Genomic DNA, 23,130 nt, shown 5'->3' on the forward strand with positions numbered 1-23,130 from the left:
CATCGCCCGTGGCCGGCATAACCTCCTCCTGCCTATCCCCGCTCTTCTGCTGGCCACGGGCGATGGGTGGGACAGAGGGGTGTGGTTAAGCCTCCTTCGGCGACTGCGGAACTGCGCGGCTTTGCCTTTTGCTGGGAGGGCAAGTGAAGCGCCGGATCTCCTGCCTTTTGCCCAGCCAAACCCCCAAATGTCTCCGCTGTAGCAGCTGCTACAATAGACTTCCACGCCTTTCGTCCGTGCCTGGCGGGAGGTGAAGAGAGCTTTGCCCAGTGCAAAGTTGACAGCAAGCAGATCCGCAGTCGCCGAAGGAGGCTTAACCCCACCCCTCTGTCCCACCCATCGCCCGTGGCCAGCAGAAGAGCGGGGATAGGCAGGAGGAGGTTATGCCGGCCACGGGCGATGGGTGGGACAGAGGGGTGGGGTTAAGCCTCCTTCGGCGACTGCGGAGCTGCTTGCTGTCAACTTTGCACTGGGCAAAGCACTCTTCACCTCCCGCCAGGCACGGACGAAAGGCGTGGAAGTCTATTGTAGCAGCTGCTACAGCGGAGACATTTGGGGGTTTGGCTGGGCAAAAGGCAGGAAATCCGGCGCTTCACTTGCCCTCCCAGCAAAAGGCAAAGCCGCGCAGTTCCGCAGTCGCCGAAGGAGGCTTAACCACACCCCTCTGTCCCACCCATCGCCCGTGGCCAGCAGAAGAGCGGGGATAGGCAGGAGGAGGTTATGCCGGCCACGGGCGATGGGTGGGACAGATGGGTGGGGTTAAGCCTCCTTCGGCGACTGTGGAGCTGCTTGCTGTCAACTTTGCACTGGGCAAAGCACTCTTCACCTCCCGCCAGGCACGGACGAAAGGCGTGGAAGTCTATTGTAGCAGCTGCTACAGCGGAGACATTTGGGGGTTTGGCTGGGCAAAAGGCAGGAGATCCGGCGCTTCACTTGCCCTCCCAGCAAAAGGCAAAGCCGCGCAGTTCCGCAGTCGCCGAAGGAGGCTTAACCACACCCCTCTGTCCCACCCATCGCCCGTGGCCAGCAGAAGAGCGGGGATAGGCAGGAGGAGGTTATGCCGGCCACGGGCGATGGGTGGGACAGAGGGGTGGGGTTAAGCCTCCTTCGGCGACTGCGGGGCTGCTTGCTGTCAACTTTGCACTGGGCAAAGCACTCTTCACCTCCCGCCAGGCACGGACGAAAGGCGTGGAAGTCTATTGTAGCAGCTGCTACAGCGGAGACATTTGGGGGTTTGGCTGGGCAAAAGGCAGGAGATCCGGCGCTTCACTTGCTCTCCCAGCAAAAGGCAAAGCCGCGCAGCTCCCCAGCCGCCAAAGGAGGCTTAACCCCACCCCTCTGTCCCACCCATCGCCCGTATCCGGCATAACTTCCTCCTGCCTATCCCCGCTCTTCTGCTGGCCACGGGCGATGGGTGGGACAGAGGGGTGGGGTTAAGCCTCCTTCGGCGACTGCGGAGCTGCTTGCTGTCAACTTTGCACTGGGCAAAGCACTCTTCACCTCCCGCCAGGCACGGATGAAAGGCGTGGAAGTCTATTGTAGCAGCTGCTACAGCGGAGACATTTGGGGGTTTGGCTGGGCAAAAGGCAGGAAATCCGGCGCTTCACTTGCCCTCCCAGCAAAAGGCAAAGCCGCGCAGTTCCGCAGTCGCCGAAGGAGGCTTAACCACACCCCTCTGTCCCACCCATCGCCCGTGGCCAGCAGAAGAGCGGGGATAGGCAGGAGGAGGTTATGCCGGCCACGGGCGATGGGTGGGACAGAGGGGTGGGGTTAAGCCTCCTTCGGTGACTGCGGAGCTGCTTGCTGTCAACTTTGCACTGGGCAAAGCACTCTTCACCTCCCGCCAGGCACGGACGAAAGGCGTGGAAGTCTATTGTAGCAGCTGCTACAGTGGAGACATTTGGGGGTTTGGCTGGGCAAAAGGCAGGAGATCCGGCGCTTCACTTGCCCTCCCAGCAAAAGGCAAAGCCGCGCAGTTCCGCAGTCGCCAAAGGAGGCTTAACCACACCCCTCTGTCCCACCCATCGCCCGTGGCCAGCAGAAGAGCGGGGATAGGCAGGAGGAGGTTATGCCGGCCACGGGCGATGGGTGGGACAGAGGGGTGGGGTTAAGCCTCCTTCGGCGACTGCGGAGCTGCTTGCTGTCAACTTTGCACTGGGCAAAGCACTCTTCACCTCCCGCCAGGCACGGACGAAAGGCGTGGAAGTCTATTGTAGCAGTTGCTACAGCGGAGACATTTGGGGGTTTGGCTGGGCAAAAGGCAGGAGATCCGGTGCTTCACTTGCCCTCCCAGCAAAAGGCAAAGCCGCGCAGCTCCCCAGCCGCCAAAGGAGGCTTAACCCCACCCCTCTGTCCCACCCATCGCCCGTATCCGGCATAACTTCCTCCTGCCTATCCCCGCTCTTCTGCTGGCCACGGGCGATGGGTGGGACAGAGGGGTGCGGTTAAGCCTCCTTCGGCGACTGCGGAGCTGCTTGCTGTCAACTTTGCACTGGACAAAGCACTCTTCACCTCCCGCCAGGCACGGGCGAAGGACGTGGAAGCCTATTGTAGCTCGCCCATGGCCGGCAAAAGATCGCTCTTGCCCGGCTTCACACGAGGCATCAGGTCAGCATTCTGGGCGGGAGGGCGGCGGACGAGGAGGGGGAAAGCCTCCTGCAGCAGCTGCCACAGCCGCCGGCTTCCTCGCCGCCCACCCGCACAGAATGCTGACCTGATGCCTCGCGGGGAAGCCAGGCAAGAGCGATCTTCTGCTGGATATGGGTGAGCGGCGGGGAGTCGGGGCTGCTGGCAAGCGCCCCAGCCCGGCTGTAACCTTTTAAAACAGCCGGGCGGCTCCCCAGCAGCCTCCCGAAGCCAAACGCCAAACCCGAACTTCCGCGTTCGGCTTCGGGAGGCTGCTGGGAAGCCCCCCGGCTGTTTTTTAAAGGTGACAGCCGGGCTGGGGGGCTTCCCAGCACCCCCCCCAACCCCGAACCCGGAAGTTCGGCAAGAGTTCGGGGTTCGGGAGGTTGTTGGGAAGCCCCCCAGCCCGGCTGTCACCTTTTAAAACAGCCGGGCGGCTTCCTAGGAGCCTCCCAACGCCGAACCCGGAAGTTCGGGTTTGGCGTTCGTAACTCGAAAAAAGTTCGTAAGAAAAGGCAATTTTTTTCTGAACCCCGGGTTCGTATCACGAGTTGTTCGTAAGACGAGGGGTTCGTATCTTGAGGTACCACTGTATTGTCTTGCTTTCTGACTAACCTGTCCGCTAGATCCCAATGCTATATACACAAATATGTGTTCTAAAAAATGTAACTTTTAAATTAAGTCCATTATGGAACTAGTTTCTTATTCAATAAATAAGATATTTTGCCACATGGGAAAAGTATTTAGGAGGTTACTAATTTTTTTCTACCAGAGAAGTCTGTTTACAAATATACAGTATAACAATGAGATACGGTCAAATTAAATCATGAAACTTCATTGATGTTTATTAGAAATTAGCGAATATAAAATAATGACCATTCTGACTGTGTAGAAATAGACAAAAGTGTAGAACAAAAAACATTCTTAATGGCATGCTACCAGGATGACTTTGCATAAATTGTTTGCAGAATTACCAACATTTATCTTAATTAGTGTGTACCAGATTTATCTGGGCAGCCCACATAATGTGTTGAAAAAGCATTATTTTACATTCCATGTTCTCTAATTGAAAGTAAGTAGAGTAAAATATACTATACCACTGTTTACCACGTAAAACTTGGGTAAATACTTAGGTCAAATCTTAAGTTCTAAGATCTTAAGTGTGTGCGTGCATGCATGCGTGTGTACACACACACACACACTGAAAAATCCAAAAACAAAGTTAATTGTGACTACTTAAACAAAATACTCATTAAATTCTAAATCGAACTGCTTTATAGTCCATAAAAAGTTTCATTGGATAGTTCAGTAAATTTATATTTAGTTGAGTTAGATCTTGCATACATTCCAAGATAAGAGGTTGTTATATTTTATGCATCATTGTATCATATTTCTCACCCACAATTCATTTTATTTCCATGTAGTTTTCTCTATTAATGCCAGTAAGACTGCCAAAAATATGTCTGAAAAGGCTTGTCTGTTTTGTTCTAAATATGTGATATTTGAAAAGGAGTCACTTGTTCTTCTGAGAAATCTTATTTTAAAATGAGTTTAATAATGTTTGCCATTTTAAAACCTCAAAATATGTAACAGTAAAATAAATTTTACTACTAATAATTAAATTAAATGATAGATAGAAGTCTACTAGTACCTTAAAATTAATATTAATTTCTTCTTGTTTTTACTTGTAGTGTAACTTACATGGTAAATGTATGTACTACGTGAGTCACATTTACAAATCTGAACCAAATACAATAATACCTCATCTTACGAACCCCTCTTCATATGAAATTTTCGTGATACGAACCCAGTGTTTAAGATTTTTTTCCTCTTCTTCCGAACTATTTTCACCTTAGGAACCCGCTAGGATTTCCCTGATCCTCCCCTAACTGGGAATCCCTGCCTCCAGACTTCTGGGAGGCAGGGACTCATGGAGCTCAAGAGAGGAGAAAGGTGTGGGGAAAATGAGCACAGTGGGGTGGACAAAAATGGGAGGCAGGGATTCATGGAGCTCAAGAGAGGAGAAAGGTGTGGGGGAAATTAGCACAGTGGGGTAAACAGAAACAGGAGGCAAAGACTCGTGGAGCTCAAGAGAGGCTCTTTTTGCCTTGCTTCATTGGGACTGCCACCTCTTGCCATCTCTCACTGTCCCTCCCCCTCACTCAGTTCACCTTAGCTTCATCCCCCCGCTGCTTTTAAAAAAATAAAAACCCTTAATGTTTTGGATTTTCCTAATGGGCTTGCACGCATTATTCGCTTTTATATTGATTCCTATGGGAAACATTGTTTCATCTTACAAACTTTTCTTCTTACGAACCTCCTCACAGAATGAATTAAGTTTGTAAGACAAGGTACCACTATAAGTGGAATTTGTAATAATAATAATTTATTAGATTTGTATGCCGCCCCTCTCCGAAGACTCAGGGCGGCTCACAACAAGAATAGTAACAATATAACTATGTAACAAATCTAATATTTAAAAAACATCTAAAAACACATCATTAAAAAATCATACAACACAAGCATACCATACATAAAAAAATCATACAACACAAGCATACCATATATAAGCCTGGGGGAGGTGTCATATTTGGATAAGTCAGTCTCTGAACAGTAGAAGAAAAATAATATTGTTAAAATATTTACATTTTTAAAGAAACTGCATAGTTCCTCTCCCATTACATCAAAGTTAACTGTTTAGTGGGATTAAGTAGGATATTCAAGTTAGCTTCTGTTTTTATAACCGACTGTCTGCAGGTGGTGATGGGAGAACTGGAGACAAAACTATATAGCAGAGTAGATTTTGGAAAATGTATTCAGATACCCTCAGAATACATCAGAATACATCTGTGCAATGAGTTTCCCCTGGTGACATTCTATTGAAGCCAAATTTAAATTTGAACAAGGAAGATAGAAATAATATTGATGTTTTTGAATTTTGATATTAAAGAAGAATCCTGAAAATATAATGGAGAGCCAACAAATCAACATAGAGTTCTCTTGCGAGGTCCAAAAAATATCTCTGGTACAAAAACAAAAAAGGTCATGTCACCAACTTCAAAATCCGCTACAAAAATATATGCCACCAAATAAAGACAGAACGCTTCACTATCATACAAACTGCGTATCAAATCCAACCATGCCTTCTACATCTTTGTTAATAACAAACTCAAGGACTCAAGACCCATCCCACTACTAAAAGGACTGAACAACAAAGAATGCTATGATGAATCAATCAAAAATAACCTCTTCAATACATTCTTTGCCTCAGTCTTTGTAAACAGCAATGGCTCATCCCCAAAATTCCTTAATTGCATCTCAAATACTCACAATGACTTAATACAAATAGACTTCACAGAAGACAATGTTGAAAAGGCACTACACAACTTTATACTGTCTCTATTAATTGGGTCTGATGGTCTATGTGCAATGTTGAAAAGGCACTACACAACTTTATATTGTCTCTATTAATTGGGTCTGATGGTCTATGTGCATACTTCCTTTAAAAAAAAAACTATCAACAGCCATAGTCAAACCGCTAAGCATAATCTTCAAAATATCATTCAGGACCAGCTCACTGCTACATTCAGGACCAGTTCATCTGCTACAATGTCCTTCCTGTCAATGACTACTTCAGCTTCAACCACAACAACACACCAGCACAGAACATATACAGTACAAACTTAAAGTGAACTTGACTGCAGGAAATACAACTTTAGTAACCAAGTAGTTGATGCATGGAACTTATTACCTAACCCCCAAATGTTTCCTTTAGACTATCCACTGTTGACCTCTCCCTATTTCTAATAGGTCAGAAAGGGTCATGCATAAATGCACCAGCTTGACTTCCATTCCCTATCTTAATGTTTCTCTCTTACTACCGTGTTTCCCCGAAAGTAAGACAGTGTCTTACTTTCTTTTTATCCCCAAAAGCCCCACTTTCGGGGTATGTCTTATATTGGAAAAAAATTGAAAGAGTCGCGTTCCCGAAGGCGGCATCTCCCCAGAGTCTAAAAGGGCAGCCGCGGGACAGGAGCCTCGTGAGCCCTTTTCCAAGTTCAACCTCAGGGCTCCAGGGCAGCCTCCTCAAGGGCGACAGCCGCCCTCGTTCTCCTCCTCTTCCTCCTCCTCCATCACCGCCACCACGCCGCGCTGCGCACCCAGAGCGAGGGGAGGAGGATCTGAAGAGAGCGCCAATGGGAAGGAAGCACCCCGGATGGGTGGGGACTTTCCTACCTCTGGCCGGGCGGCTTCCCTTGCAGGGCCATTTCTGAGGAGCCCGCCGGTTCATAACGGTGGCAACCCGCGGCCGCCAAGGCAGGGCCCTCGCCCACCTCGACTGCTGCGGAGAGGCTGCACCGTGACCCCTTGACGATGCCTCTTTCCTCCCTGCGGCTAACTCGGCTCCACCGGCAAGTTTCACTGGCTCTTGAGGAGGCGAAAGCGAAGGCAGGAGCAGGTCGCTCGCTGCAGCAAGCCCCGCCGTCTCTGGCCGACAGCTCCCTCTAACGAGCCGAAGCTTAGCAGTCTGGCTTCGTCCCTCCATCAGCCAAACTCCCCGGTGGGCTGGGCATCAGCAGGCCGCCTCCCTCACAGCTCCCCTCCCCGGTCCCGGAAAAAGGCAGCGAAAGCGCGCCCTTCTTCCCGCTTAAAAAAGGAAGGCAGCTAGATGAGAGGGAGGCGGCAATACCCCCGTGTTTCCCCAAAAGTAAGACATATGTCTTACTTTCGGGGTACGGCTTATATTAGCCGACCCCCCTGAAACCCCCGATACGTCTTACAATCGGGGGTGTCTTACTATCGGGGAAACAGGGTAGTATCATGCATATAAACATTGTTATATCTTTGTATTTGTACACTACCAATACATACTTGACATAATAAAATAATAAAATAATAAAATAATAAAATAATAAAATAATAAAATAATAAAATAATAAAATAATAAAATAATAAAATAATAAAATAATAAAATAATAAAATAATAAAATAATAAAATAATAAAATAATAAAATAATAAAATAATAAAATAATAAAATAATAAAATAATAAAATAATAAAATAATAAAATAACAAAATAATAAAATAACAAAATAACAAAATAACAAAATAACAAAATAACAAAATAATAAAATTATTATTATTATTATTACTATTTATTAGATTTGTATGCCGCCCCTCTCCATAGACTCGGGGTGGCATACAAATGTAAATAAATAATTGCAGCAAGTAGATGAACTCAATTCCAGTAGTTATGAACATATCATGGAAAACATGAAGAGTGAGGACAAATCATCCTGGATTCCAAGAGGAAATCTGTCTATGAGGTGCTAAGAATCACATCAATGTGTTTGAACATAATTAGCATAAATCACTTCCCTATAAATCTACATAGGACTGGATCTTTTTGAATGGAAGACTTTAGTTAAAAATAGTAAAATTAATCACTATTTTTTAAAGAACACACTACTATCAAGTCAAGTCAGTTTATTTCTATATGCCATTTTTCTTATAACTAAAATCTTCTTATGTCACATTTTGTAACTAATATTCTGGAAAATGTCACTTCTCTACAAACATTGACAGAATTAATACTATAGTCATTTGGAATAGGTTTTTACATTTCCCAAACTTTAGATATAAAAAAATCTTCATAAATTCATTATTTAAATAGTCTCAATATAATACACACTTATGCAGAAATAAGATCACTGTATTCAATGGGAGAATGCCAATACTCATGCATAAAAATGTGTTAAAGGTTTTGCTTGCCTGATTTGAGCTATTCCATTAAAATGTGTATAAATTCTCTCCAGTGAAATAATATGCTGCAGAGTAAGTTCAAACCTTTTGTGAGTTTAGTAAAATTCTGAATCATGTGATGCGTATCAGTTTGAATAGCAGTAATAATAAACTGTTTTCCAAAAGGAAAATGGACAATGGAACTGCAGTTGCCACAGTACTTTCAATTTAAGTTCTCCCAGAACATTTTCTTCTCAGAAAGACAAATAATGAAAATGGTAAATGGTGCAGTTAAATAAACTATTATATTCAAGAAATTGAACAGTAGGAACATAGTATATTTCACAAATGCATTGGAAGGTATCTCAACTGTTAGGTTATTACAGCCAATAATTTATCTTTTAAAAGTGGCCCTTTTCAATGAATTGTCATTTTTATTAAAGCTAAATAAATTCATAAGGCACAAAACCTAAACACTACATAACTTTTTTTCATTAAGAAAGTGTTCAGTTTAGATATAGATACCAATTCTTTATTATTTTTTCTATTATGCAGCAACTAGCATATAATTTGTGAGGAAACTGGAACATCAAAAATTGTGTCATTTTGGCATCATGTTCTTTGATCTGTAGTGGACTTTCTAAGACCAATTTCTTATTTTTTAATACTTTCTTTTCAATCCAGTAATTCTCCAAAACTATGAATAAGAGTCTTATATATGATATTTAAAGAATTGCATATTTTTCAAATGGTGCTGCTTGCATAATTATAGATGTTGAAATATAAAACTGTAAATCTTTTTCAAAATGGAACAATTTGGTAAATAAAAATGGTGGCTATAGGAAGGCACCCAAAATCAGAGGGCAATGGTCCAGAAATTATTCTATATCAGTGGTGGTGAACCCATGGCATGGGTGACATAGATGGCATGGGTGCCACAGATGGCATTCGGAGCCATATCTGCTGGCACACATGTCATTGCCCTAGCTCAGCTCCAATGTGCATGTGTGTGCCAGCCAGCTGATTTTTGGCCCACACAGAGGCTCTGGGAGGGTGATTTTGGCTTCCAAAGGATTTCCAGTGGGTAGCAAGGGTGTTTTTACCTTCCCCCAGCTCTAGGGCCTTTGGAGCCTGGGGAGGGTGAAACAAACCGTTTTGTGCATCCAGAGGGACTTCAGGCAGCAGGGGGGAAGCTGTTTTCACCCACCCTGGGCAATTATGGGGGTGGGCACTCACGCATGTGCAATAGCAACTGTCCATGCTCTTTTGGCACCCAAGGAAAAAAGGTTCGCCATTACTGTTCTATGTTTTCAAAAACTACTGAGTTAGTGGTAGAGCTATTTGTCATTATAATTCCAAAATGATTTGTTTTGAATATTGCCTTATGTGTATTAAATTTAATTATAACCCTTATTTACTTTGCCCTTCTGCTTTTTTTCTTTATGCATGTGATCATATGATGACTCTAATAGAAGTCACAGTTACATTATACAATTTTAAAATCAGATTTTAAGATTTCACGCTGCTTCTTTCAGAGTCAAGATGCAGTTATGCAGTTCTGTACACGCAAGGGGGAAAAACTCCTCCAAATACTGAATAATAGTTTCCTGCCAATTTTATCATAGGTAATATTGCCTAGATGTTGTGAGTTTATTAATGTTCTCTTATTAAATAACAAAAATGTAAGTTTCATACCATGATCCAACATACTTGAAAGCAAAACTCAGAAAACATAATTTTAAAAGTACAACTCTACAGTGCTATTCATTTTTTCTACAAACCTAGGCCCATGATGGTGAACCTATAGCACACATGCCACAGAACCATCTAAGTATGCCACCCCAAGTCTTCGGAGAAGGGTGGCATACAAATCTTAATAATAATAATAATAATAATCATCATCATCATCTTGTGCACACAATTACAATAATTGGTTTACCCCAAAGATAGCTAACTAATAACAATGCGATATTTGATTAATATACAGACATATCATGTCAAGTGTATAGGTGAGCATTTGATTATATTGTGCTAGTTTAACCTTTACTCTTAAACAAAACAATAGAAAAAATTGAGTAAGTAACTTTTACCTTAAATAGAACAGAGTGTTTAATCAAGATAGTCAAGATCAGTATTCCATATGAATGAGTCAGTTGAGGTGACTGGGGCCCGTACTTGTCCACCTGTCTGGGAAGAGTTTGATCTGGTGACACCTGATGAAGTGGACAAGGCCATTGGAGCTGTGAGTTTCGCCACCTGTTTACTGGATCCGTGTCCCTCCTGGCTGGTCTTGGCCAGCAGGGAGGTGACACAGAGCTGGGTCCAGGAGATTGTCAATGCTTCTTTGGGGAGGGGGTCCTTTCCGGCTTTGTACAAGGAGGCACTTGTGTGCCCCCTCCTCAAGAAGCCCTCCCTGGACTATCATCCAGTCTCCAACCACCCCTTTATGGGGAAGGTTGTTGAGAAGGTGGTGGCGCTCCAGCTCCAGCGGTCCTTGGAAGAAGCCGATTATCTAGGTCCTCAACAGTCGTGTTTCAGGCCTGGTTACAGCACGGAAACTGCTTTGGTTGTGTTGATGGATGATCTCTGGCGGGCCCAGGACAGGGGTTTATCCTCTGTCCTGGTGCTTCTTGACCTCTCAGCAGCTTTTGATACCATCGACTATGGTATCATTCTGCGCCGGCTGGAGGGGTAGGGAGTGGGAGGCACTGTTCTTCAGTGGTTCTCCTCCTACCTCTCCGGTCGGTCATAGTCGGTGTTAGTGGGGGGTCAGAGGTCGACCTCTAGGTCTCTCCCTTGTGGGGTGCCGCAGGGGGTCAATCCTCTCCCCCCTGCTATTTAATATCTACATGAAACCGCTGGGTGAGATCATCCAAGGGCATGGGGTGAGGTATCATCAGTATGCTGATGATACCCAGCTGTACATCTCCATCCCATATCCAGTCAATGAATCAGTGGAAGTGATGTGCCAGTGTCTGGAGGCTGTTGGGGTTTGGATGGGTGTCAACAGACTCTAACTCAACTCTGATAAGACGGAGTGGCTGTGGGTTTTGCCTCCCAAGGACAATTCTATCCATCCGTCCATCACCCTGGGCGGGGATTATTGACCCCCTCAGAGAGGGTCCGCAACTTGGGTGTCCTCCTCGATCCACAGCTCACATTAGAGAAACATCTTTCAGCTGTGGCGAGGGGGGCGTTTGCCCAGGTTCGCCTGGTGCACCAGTTGCGGCCCTATTTGGACCGGGAGTCACTGCTCACAGTCACACATGCCCTCATCACCTTGAGGTTCGACTACTGTAATGCTCTCTACATGGGGCTACCTTTGAAGAGTGTTCGGAAACTTCAGATCGTGCAGAATGCAGCTGCGAGAGCAATCATGGCCTTCCCTAGGTATGCCCATGATACTCCAACACTCCGCAGTCTGCATTGGTTGCCGATCAGTTTCCGGTCACAATTTAAAGTGTTGGTTATGACCTATAAAGCCCTTCATGGCAGCGGACCAGGATATCTGCAAGACCGCCTTCTGCCGCACGAATCCCAGCGTCCGGTTAGGTCCCACAAAGTTGGCCTTCTCTGGGTCCCATCGACTAAACAATGTCAGCTGGCGGGATCCAGGGGAAGAGCCTTCTCTGTGGTGGCCCCGACCCTCTGGAAGCAGCTCCCCCCAGAGATTAGGATTGCCCCCACCCTCCTTGCCTTTTGTAAACTTCTTAAAACCCACCTCTGCCTTCAGGCATGGGGGAACTGAGACATCTGCCCCTTGCCTATGTAGTTTTATGTATGATATGTTTGCGTGTATGTTTTTTATACACTGGGGCTTTTAGGCTTTTTATGTAAAATTGTTATTTTAGATTTTAAATATTAGATTTGCTACTATATATTGTTTTTATCACTGCTGTGAGCCGCCCCGAGTCTGTGGAGAGGGGCGGCATACAAATCTAATAAATAATAATAATAATAATAATAATAATAATAATAATAATAATAATAGTATCATTGACAATAATTGACAATAACTTCAGCGCACACTTGAGCGAACACTTCAGCACTGACCAATTGGTCTTCACATGCACATGCATGCTAGAAACCAGAACACCAGATGACCAGTATGCATGTACACACCAGAAACTGGAAGTATAGCTTCCTGGCCCATGGGAAGCTGCTTTTCCAGTTTCTGTTGCTCCTCTGCATTTGGGCAGGCTCCTGTTTCAGCATTCACCACCACAAAGGTTCACCAACACTGACCTAGGTTAAACAAAATGACATATCCAGGCACACTCAGGCATTTACGAAAAATTATCCCATCAAACGTACATTTGTAAAAACATTAGTAAAAGCTTAATATGTGTGTGTGTGTGTGTGTGTATGTGTGATAGAAGAGTTACAAAGAAAATAAATTAATGATTTTAAATTGAAATCAGCTGAATATTGTAACATTACTTTTATTATATTCATTATCTTACCTTGAGCTTGTCCATTGCCATAGTCACTCCACAGCATTAGAGCTACCATTAAAATCCAAAGCATCCAACCAGCTACTCTGCACAGCCACTGTTCTTCGCCCATTGCATTATGAAACTAGATAAAGAAAGGGATATACATCTATGAAATTATTATAAATCTAAAAATATTTCTGATATTATTTAGTCAAAAGACATACAGAATCAATGAAGAATAAAGGATAATGAGAAATTTCAAATATAGAAAGGTCACTTTTTTTGTTACAATCAAGACTCAAGTCTAGGTGAGAAAATGACATGAATGAAAATGGATGAAATGTTGAAATCAAAATAATGGATCATTAGAAGTAATATTTTACAGATTGGAGTAATTATATCTTTAGTAATGAATCTTGTAAGCTTATTTATTTCACTCAACTTATATGCTACTTCAAATGCCATTTACAAAATGGCTAACAATCCTTCTCTACACAGACAAAAAACATCAAAAATAGCCAACAGTAAAAAACTCCATTAAAATGTCTACGCCACAGAATGTAGACCCTAGATGAATGTTCATTAAAAAATGAAGAAACAATGAAGAAACTTTAAGATTTAGAAAGACTGTAAGAACAATATCCCTAACATGCAGTTTGTTGCAAGGAAAGATTATCTATTGAAAGAAGCAATGATTATTATGTAGAAGTTTCCACCCAGTTATATAGAAATGAGAATTTTGTGTCACTTAAAATGAAATTGAATACAGTGAAGATAGCTTACATATACAAGAGAAGATAGGATCAAGTATTAATCTGGATTGAATACAAAAATGAGGACCAGTAGAAGACTGGTTTGGTCATATAGAGAGAAGCTTCAAAATCCTTGGGACCATAGTCTGAAGAGCCACCAGTTAGGCTAAAATTTCTAATAACAAACAATATTCAAGATCAGGAAATAAATATATCCCATGTTCCACTATGCAACATTCATCTAATTTTTATCAGGAGTTTCTAAATTCAATTGAAATACAGTATATAATAAATTTTACATATCACAGATTGCAATGTTTTAATATATATTCTTTCTAACATTGACATTGAATTAAGGCTGATAAGGGTTTTTTTTAAGATGTGACAGCATAAAAAGCATAAATTCATTAATTTCTGTTAGAAATTTTTATTAGTATGAATATAAACAGACAGATGGTGTTCAATTATTTATTTACCTACGCTGAGATTTTAATGACTGCAAGTATGGATAATTTTCCATTTTTTCTTACCCACTGAAAGCTGATATTTTATAATTGCCAAATTGCTATCTCTACATCATTGCCAGTTTTCTATAAATATCAAAACCACAAACTCATTAAAATTAATTATTAAACTATATCATATACACTGTTTCGTTTTTGTTAAAACATATTTTTCATTTGGGAATCTAAATGAGCTGACATAGCTTTTTAAAACTTCATTTGCTTCTGATGTAGCAAAATAAAATATATCTATATAAGTATTCACATTTTAATTTTTACCCGATTTTATATTTTTATATTTAATTTTTAACACTGTTAAAAATAAATCTGCCTTTAGCATTCTAAAAATGTCAGCCATTTTGCAATATTGCAAAGAAAAGAAAAAGTTTCATTCACACTAGTAAATAATATCATAATTTAATAAAATACACCAATATATATATACCAATATACCATGAGTCCATGTATAGCATTGGGTTGATTTGCTTTCTTCTATTACAATTGCATTAGAGGTGATTAGTGGACACCAAACATGATGTCCACATATCTTCCATTGAACATATTTTCCATTGAATGATTGATTCATACAGCTATGGGAGTGGTGAGGGTATTGGAAGAAGAACTACTGGAGTGCTCATCCACTAGACAATCTGGATAAACATAATATTTGAACAGATTCATGTTTGAATCCAGAAAAATCAAAACGCAAACCTGGATTTCCACAAGACATCTTTCCCATACTGAATCTTCATACTGTGATCTTCTTATCCATCCTTTGACAGTCTTTTTATAATAAAATCTCTCTCACCTCTCTCTCTCCTTCTCTGTCTCTCTCCCACATCTCTTTGTGTCTTTCTCTGACATCTCTCTCTCTCATATATATTTCTCTCTCTTCTCCTCTCCCTTTCTTTCTTTGTCTGTCTGTCTATCTGTCTGTCCCTCTCTCTCTCATTCTGCTCATTCTAATTCCCCGGCACTCTCTGGTTCTCACGGGCAATCCTTCAGTCTTTGTTGGTGCTGGATGCTTTGCTCCTGCTCTGGAATTTGGAGCAAATCTCCATCCCCCACTCTTCCCTTTTCAGGCCAGGCGAGAAGTGACTAGGAGAGGAGGGTGAGGGCCTGACCAGCCATGGTGGATTCAATCAATAGGAAGCCACAGCAGGGGGAAGAACAAGCTGAAGGTTGCCGACACCCATTGCTTCGGCCGGCCGGCCTGCCTGCACCCCCCTGCACCATTACCACATTCTGGCCAGTGAGATCTGCACTACAAAGTTACAAGTTTCACATAGCTCCCTCTACAGGAGAGATTTCCAACACCACAAGCTGCCTGGCCATTCCCATATTCCAGAGCTCTAGTCACAGGACTGGCCACTAGTCAACCCAGAACAGCTCTACCACCCAGGTGTGCTCAGCTGACCACCAAAATTTTCTCATGGACAACCGGTGGTCTGTGGACCACCAGTTGGTGACCTGTGCTCTAGCCAACATGTCAGTCCCTCCATTGCATTTCTTGAAAAGCCAAGGATATAATTTTACACTGAATGGAATAAGGGACATCCAGGACTAATTATATCAAGATTGCTCTGAATTATTCCACAAATCAATGCAGACTTTGACAAAATTGCCTATTAGAGTGACTGGAAATAATCAAGAAGAGTTAAAAAATTATTCAGATAAATTTGTCCCTTGAAAATATTAGTATCCAATCCTACAGAGGCTTAAAAACCTTGTAATCTGGTAACATATCAGGTCTCCTCAAAACTCTAGACAGTAATCACTGCACTCTTTTGACCAAAATCTAGTCCTTTCTTCATAGAAAGTTAATTACCACAATTCCAAGAAGAGTACTGTTGTTGCCTATGTCCATCTTCTTCTTCATTATTCATTTAGAGTGATCCAAGCCCAGATACACTGCTGCATGATGCAATTGTATATATTTCTGTTCAGAGGTAAATCTTATTCAAATTAAGATTTGCCCCTTTATAAAAATATCTGCAAAGTTTCAGCTTTTACAATGTCCCTGGAGTCACAATCACAACCTGACTTGATTATGTCATAGTGAGCGGAGTGACATGATAGCAAGCAGTGGCAAAGTCAGCAGCAAAGCAGCAGTCACATTTCTCATACGTTTCTCCCACTGTTTTCTCTTGTACAGACAGATTACAGTGTATGAGATCCCATGGATCTTGTACTCAGTAACATCCCCCTGCTTGCCTGTACTCTACCATCTGGTTTTTATCAAACTTAGAAGAACTAATAAGAGCTATATTGATTGTAAGCTTCCAGGCTTAGTTCAAGGTGCTGGCTGTTATCACTAAAGCTATATAAAATTACTTGCTTTGGGACTCTCTCCTTCTGATGGAATCTGCCTACCCTACATAATCTGATCAGTAAAGGATACCATCAATACTTATCCTACAGTGGAAGTGCTATTTTATGTGGCAATCCCCTAACTATGGAATAGGTTACTCTTTAGGTTAAATCAGTTCCCACACTTTTATTCTTTTGGAATCAGATGAAGACATTCTTTTTTCTACAAAACCTTGGGGAGTAAGTTTGGAAGACAATAATATTTTGTTTATGATTTTAAGAGATTTGTAGCATTTTAGCTTTAATATATTATTTGAGTGCCTTCTAAAAATGCCATAGTAGATTGTATACAAATAGTTGTAATCAATATAATCACAGAATAAAATCAACAGATATAATATGAGAAAAGCCTCCCAGCTCTTTTTCTTTCCCTCAGCAACATGTCAAATTATCCTCCAACAATCATCATCATCAGTTCCTTTTGCATGAAGTGCATAGAGCAGCAAGCTTCTTCCATGAATCCTATCCATGATAGTGTCTTTGGCATCTTTCCATTTAAGGTCCACTGTCCTCAAACAAAGGCAGTTACATATATGACCACAGATTCATCTAGAAATACCACTCAGCAGCAATACACAGCTCATATAAATTGCAACGCTTGCTAATAAAAAATAGTAATGCAATAAAGAAAAAAGAATATGCAGATTTCCAGCTTCAGTTTTCCAGTTTTCCATGGATTTTTCATCCATTATCCAACCTAATTTTAGGTAATCCAACTGCTCCAATCAAGAAAACAAAGGTTAATAGAGCCGGGGTGGCGCAGGAAGTAGAGTTCTGTACTGCAGGCCACTGAAGCTGACTGTAGATCTGTAGGTCAGTGGTTCAAATCTCATCACCGGCTCAAGGTTGACTCATCCTTCCATCCTTCCAAGGTAGGTAAAATGAAGATCTGGATTGTGGGGGCAATATGCTGGCTCTGTTAAAAAGTGCTATTGAAAACATATTGTAAACCGCCCTGAGTCTAAGAAGAAGGGTGGCATAAAAATTGACTGACTGACTGACTGACTGACTGACTGACTGACTGACTGACTGACTGACTGACTGAATGAATGAATGAATGAATGAATGAATGAATATTTAATTACAGACCAAGTCTTATTAATAATCTAACCTCCATAGAGTTTGGATATGGATGTGAGGAAAACAGGAGTCATTCCCAAAAGTTGGACCCATTGTGTTGTCATTAAAATCCATTGTCCTGAAATCAATTGGTCTTATTTATTGCTTTCTGTCCTTGGTAACTTTCTGTGTTTGGTAATTTACACTATATGATAAGAATTAAATGGTCAACAGTGATATAGGTTGGATTAATAGTAATGAACAATAACATACATAAAAGATGTGAGTCTACCAAAGAAACTATACCTAAAAGACATAAATGCTTGAACTGTGATATTTTCTTATATAACAGGAAGGTTGTGTTGAGAACATAGTGTAAACAATTCTCTATGCCATGCCACCTCTTTCAGTATAAAAAAGTATACATACACAGTTGGTTCCTAATAGCTGGCTTGTGTGTACTGTATATGTGTGCATGGATGGATATGGATATAGATATGGAAAGGGAGAGAGGGAGAGAGAGGGAGGGATAGAGAGAGAGAGAGAGAGATGTGAGGAAAATGTATTTAAATTAGAAGTATGCAATAGCAGTAAATGTTATTCATTATTGGAAAGACAGACTTACTCTAGATGTAAAGACTTGTATCAGAGATAGTGTTCCCTCGATTTTCGTGGGTTCAAACATTGCGAATGGCCTATACCACGGTTTTTCAAAAAATATTAATTAAAAAATACTTCGCGTTTTTTTTCTATACCACAGTTTTTCCCGCCCGATGACATCATACGTCATTGCCAAACTAATAATTTTTGCAAATAAATAACACAAAAAAATTATTGTTAATAAATAATTATGTTTATAAATATCAGGATCACTAAGTGTCTTATTCAATGGTGAGTATCAGTAATAATGGTGAGTAAATGGTTGTTAAGGGAATGGGAAATGGTAATTTAGGGGTTTAAAGTGTTAAGGGAAGGCTTGTGATACTGTTCATATCCAAAAATGGTGTTTTTACTTCCGCATCTGTACTTCGCGGAAATTCAACCTTCGTGGGCAGTCTCGGAACGCATCCCCACGAAAATCGAGGGAACACTGTACATGCTTAGTTTCAATTTCAGTATTGCATTTTTATCATTGTGAAGGAAGAAGCGATGTACAGTGATCCCTCGAGTTTCGCATCCTCGAGCATCGCGAAAGGGCTATATCGCTAGTTTTCAACACGGAAGTAAACTCCACCATCTGCGCATGCGTGCCCTTCCACGCATGCGTAGATGGTGGAGCTTCCCCGCCGGGCAGAGGCTTCCCTGGGTCTTCCCCCTCTTGCCCCGATAAGACCCCAGCGGCGGCGCAAGCAACGGCGTGGGCTGGCGGGCGGCACGCGCGCGGAAACCCCAGCTCCACTTCCCAGCTGGGAAGTGGAGCCGGCAACAGTGTGGGCGGGCGCGCGGCGCGCGCGAGCCTGGGGACACCCCACCTCCGCCTCCCAGCTGGGAAGCGGAGCTAGGGTGTCCCCACTGCGCGCGCATTGCTGGGGAAAGCGCGCGCGCTTGGGGACACCCCACCTCTGCCTCCCAGCTGGGAAGCGGAGCTAGGGTGTCCCCACCGCGCGCGCGTTGCTGGGGAAAGCGCGCGCGCTTGGGGACACCCCACCTCCGCCTCCCAGCTGGGAAGCGGGGCTAGGGTGTCCCCACCGCGCGCGCGTTGCTGGGGAAAGCGCGCGCGCCTGGGGACACCCCACCTCCGCCTCCCAGCTGGGAAGCGGAGCTAGGGTGTCCCCACCGCGCGCGCGTTGCTGGGGAAAGCACGCGCGCTTGGGGACACCCCACCTCCGCCTCCCAGCTGGGAAGCGGAGCTAGGGTGTCCCCACCCCGCGCGCGTTGCTGGGGAAAGCGCGCGCGCCTGGGGACATCCCACCTCCGCCTCCCAGCTGGGAAGCGGAGCTGGGGTGTCCCCAAGCGCGCGCGCACCCCAGGCGCGAGCAACGGGGTGGGCGGGCGAAGGGCGGGCGGCAGTGGAAGCAAAAACACCATCTGCGCACGCGCAGATGGTGTTTTCACCTCCGCACCGCTACTTCGCTAAAAATCGATCATCGCGTGGGGTCCTGGAACGGAACCCTCGCGATAATCGAGGGTTCACTGTATATTGTTTATATTGGTTTATGTTTAATGGTTTATTTAAGAATAGCCTTATATTTTGTATGAAAAATAATGCACTTTTCTTTTATTCCTACCTTTTCTGTATACACAAGCAAAATTAAATTTAAATACAAACATATAAATTTGTTATAAGAATGCTTGCTAGAAATTTCCCGAAAAGATTAAAATCACATATATATTTTTTGGCTTGAGACTCAAGATGTAGGATGCATCTATTTCAGGTAGAATTGACCTATCTACTTTGTTTCAGTTGAAGAAAATCTATTATGTGAAATCAGAGTATGGAAAACAGAATACATTGTTTTTAATAATATACTTCTACATTACAGAATACATTATATCAAAAGAGCCAGATGGAATCTCCCTTATATTTTCTTAGAGAGCATTTGAACAAAGCTTATAGTTGCTGAAGAATGAAGTTGCTTATTCATATGTTTGTTTTTTGTAAACCTATAAAAATCAATAAAAATTATATTTTTTAAAAAAAGTTGCTTATTCAACACTGGGGTTTTGAAGTGGGAGTTATTTTATAGCTTTAAAGATTTCATACTGAACCTTTGTAAAGTGACTGGAGTTTTTGTGAATTGACAGTATACAACGAATGCCATAGAATAACATAATGAAAACACAGCATGTTTCATGACTGATAAGAAGGGCTCACTAAAGCAATTTTGATTGGATATTGATGAAATGAGTGAACTTTTCACACTATATTAAAGGAATTTACAGACCTTTAACTCACCCACAGTTCTTCATATATGTATGTGGTTTATTAAGGATTCGTTATTTTTTACATACATGTCATAATTCCCTTTGTACCAAGTAAACATAGTGAATATTTATTATTTACTTATTTGATTTCAATTGAGTTTTGCCTCTTGGAACTGCCTAGTAAACTAGTTCCAGCAGTTTTCTTGCAAGAACTTTCAGAAATAGTTTCCCATTGCCTTATTTCCAAAACTGAGAGTGATTAACAGCCCGAGGTTGACTTTGTGCCTAAGAAGTAGAACTCGGGGTCACCTGATTTCTAGTACCTTAACTATTTGTCCTCCTTTATATAATTGCTCATTTTGTAATTTATCTTTCCTTTTCAGTATGGTTAAGGCTTTTGTATTTCTTTTGTTCATTCTACTTCTCAGCAATAAAATCCCATGTGGACTCTACAAAAATGAAATATTTAATCTGATGGTACTTAAATTGAATGAATAAATATCTAGATAAAGGTTTACATTTCGAAGTGAAAACCAAAATGTCATTAATTGATTGCAATTTGGTAGATTATTCTTTAATTAGCATTTCTGATTCATAAGAATTATAACCAACCTAGGTGATTAAGAAAATCTTCATAAACAACATTATATATAAGGAAAGGATACTTCATTCATGCAATTGTATAAATATAGCTATTTTAAAATCAGTATAGATTAACTGTAGCAGTAATAGAGTGAAGGCCAAAATCAACTCTTCCATTACTGGAGTCTAAACATTTGCCAAAAAACCATAATAAGTCTTGATTTTTCAAAGTCTAAATTTAGGTCCTTTCTTACTAATGGAAATCAACTGAATTAAACCCTAAACCAATTGATCACAGATAACATCCCTTAATGCTGTGCACTGTTTACTGGAAACTCAAAAGATCTAATCCCAAGCAAATAGGCTGAAGCCTCAGAATTATAGGAGTGATAACAAAAGACTATCTGTTATGAGTACAATAAAGCTTTTAAGAATTATGTTCATGGAAAAAAGATGTATACCTTCCACTGAATATAAAGTTGGCACATATTTAACAAACAAAACCTATTATGATTGGTATTTCTTCTCCCCCATCTTCTATTAGTAGTAAATCTGTGCAATAGCATTGCTTGGCGTTATCCATAATGATGTAAAACACAGCCCAACAGAGAGTTAAGCCTATTTATTTCAGTGAGGCAAAACATACAGGACACTAGTCCAATATATAAAGTAAAACTATTAACAATACTTATTACAAAAGCTTGTTCCAAAAACTTTTATATCATTCATTCTCAAGAAATCTGTTTTTAACTGAGCAATACAGTTCATTTTTGCAGCAAACAAGGTTTTTAAAACAGGTATTGAATGTTTTCATTTTGTCACATATTTTTACAGTATTTTGAATTCTTAAATCAGCTGTGAAAAGAATCTAAGCCCATTTCTTTTCTCCACTACTCACTCCTTCAAATGTGTTAGGCTACAATATTCAGCATAACCATTTTGTAAGCTTTTAGAAGTGAAACAAATCTTGTAGAAACAAAACCTTTCTTTTTGCTTTCTGCATTGAATTACACTTTCATATGTCCACTCTTATTTTGGGGAAAGAGTGTCATGTTTTGAAAGTTTTAGAAAGCTAGGAAACACATGTAAAAGCAGAAAATGTATCTCATTGCACCACCAATTGGCAATTTACTTTCCAGTGACTTCTTCCCCCATTAATAATTTTTATTTTATTTATTTGTAAAAATGTGTACAAGATAATAGGTATGGTAAAGGTACCAGTAATAGGTATGAAAATAGGTATGGTAAACAAACCAAAGCGGCTATAGATAAATTTGGACAATAGGACAGTAGGACAGGACAGTAAGAAGGATGGTGTGTTTATGCATGCTTCCATCTCTGTGTTTTTAAACACAGCCATGCTTTCTCCTGCCACAACAACCCTGTGGGGTTTTATTATCAATGCCTGCAGAAAGAAATGAATTCAAAAACAGATAAGGCAGGAAAGTGAGGATCCACAACCGTCTTCCCCACTCTACCCACAGGAAAAAATTATTTGCCTTCACCAAGAAAGGAAACGCAAAGGATTAACAAACAAACAAACAAACAAACAAAAGACTTATCCTTCCTCTTCCTAGTTGGTAGTTATTTTAAATGCCGTTTTACTATACAGTATTTCCTTTAAACCATCCCTGCATTAAAATACTTTCTCGCAGCCCCACGCTGCAAAGGGGAGCCAAATGCCAGTCAGCCCTACCTCGTTCCGACAAACTGACTTTGCACTCCAATCTTACTTCCCAACTCTTGAGTTTACCTCAGCTTGTTTTTCGCTTGCCAGTTCCCTTCCCGATCAGAATTGGCCACGGCTGCTGAGAAAAGTGCAGTCCTGCAGCCGGCGAAAAAAACAGCAGCAGCCGTCGCTGGTTGTCTAATTCAGCTTCCACCTGAGGGGAGGAGCTGCCGCGAAGCCGCCTTCGCCGTCGCAACCGCACCAAGCCCAGCCTGACGACTCACGCAGCCTATCGGACCCACCAGAATGGTTTGAATGGAGGATGCTTCCTTCCTCTCCACCATCTCCGACCAAGACGGAATTTGGAAAGAGTCCCTTAAAGACTTTTCCCCAAAAGTCCGAAGAGAATTTACCGGCGCAAGAGCTGACTTTTCAAAGAAAGGGGACAGGGAAGAAGTTTGAATATTATAATTATCCAAGTATAGAGAGCCCTATGTATTCCCCCCCCCAAGAAAAAAACCCTCCTC

General features: G+C 42.0%; 1 long non-coding RNA gene across 2 annotated transcripts in view; it reads right to left on the reverse strand.

Annotated features, from left to right (window-relative positions):
- The window catches only part of LOC139166552 (uncharacterized), a 205,472-nt gene extending 182,696 nt beyond the window's left edge, over positions 1-22,776 (reverse strand). For both annotated transcript variants that reach the window (XR_011558975.1, XR_011558976.1), the window contains exons 1-2: positions 22,688-22,776; positions 12,831-12,945 (exon numbers count right to left, since the gene is read on the reverse strand). This is a non-coding gene — a long non-coding RNA (uncharacterized lncRNA). The remainder of the gene's footprint in view (positions 1-12,830; positions 12,946-22,687) is intronic.
- Between the last annotated feature and the right edge of the window lie 354 nt (positions 22,777-23,130).

This window comes from Erythrolamprus reginae, chromosome 4 (genome assembly GCF_031021105.1).
Source record: "Erythrolamprus reginae isolate rEryReg1 chromosome 4, rEryReg1.hap1, whole genome shotgun sequence".
Lineage (NCBI taxonomy): Eukaryota > Metazoa > Chordata > Lepidosauria > Squamata > Dipsadidae > Erythrolamprus > Erythrolamprus reginae.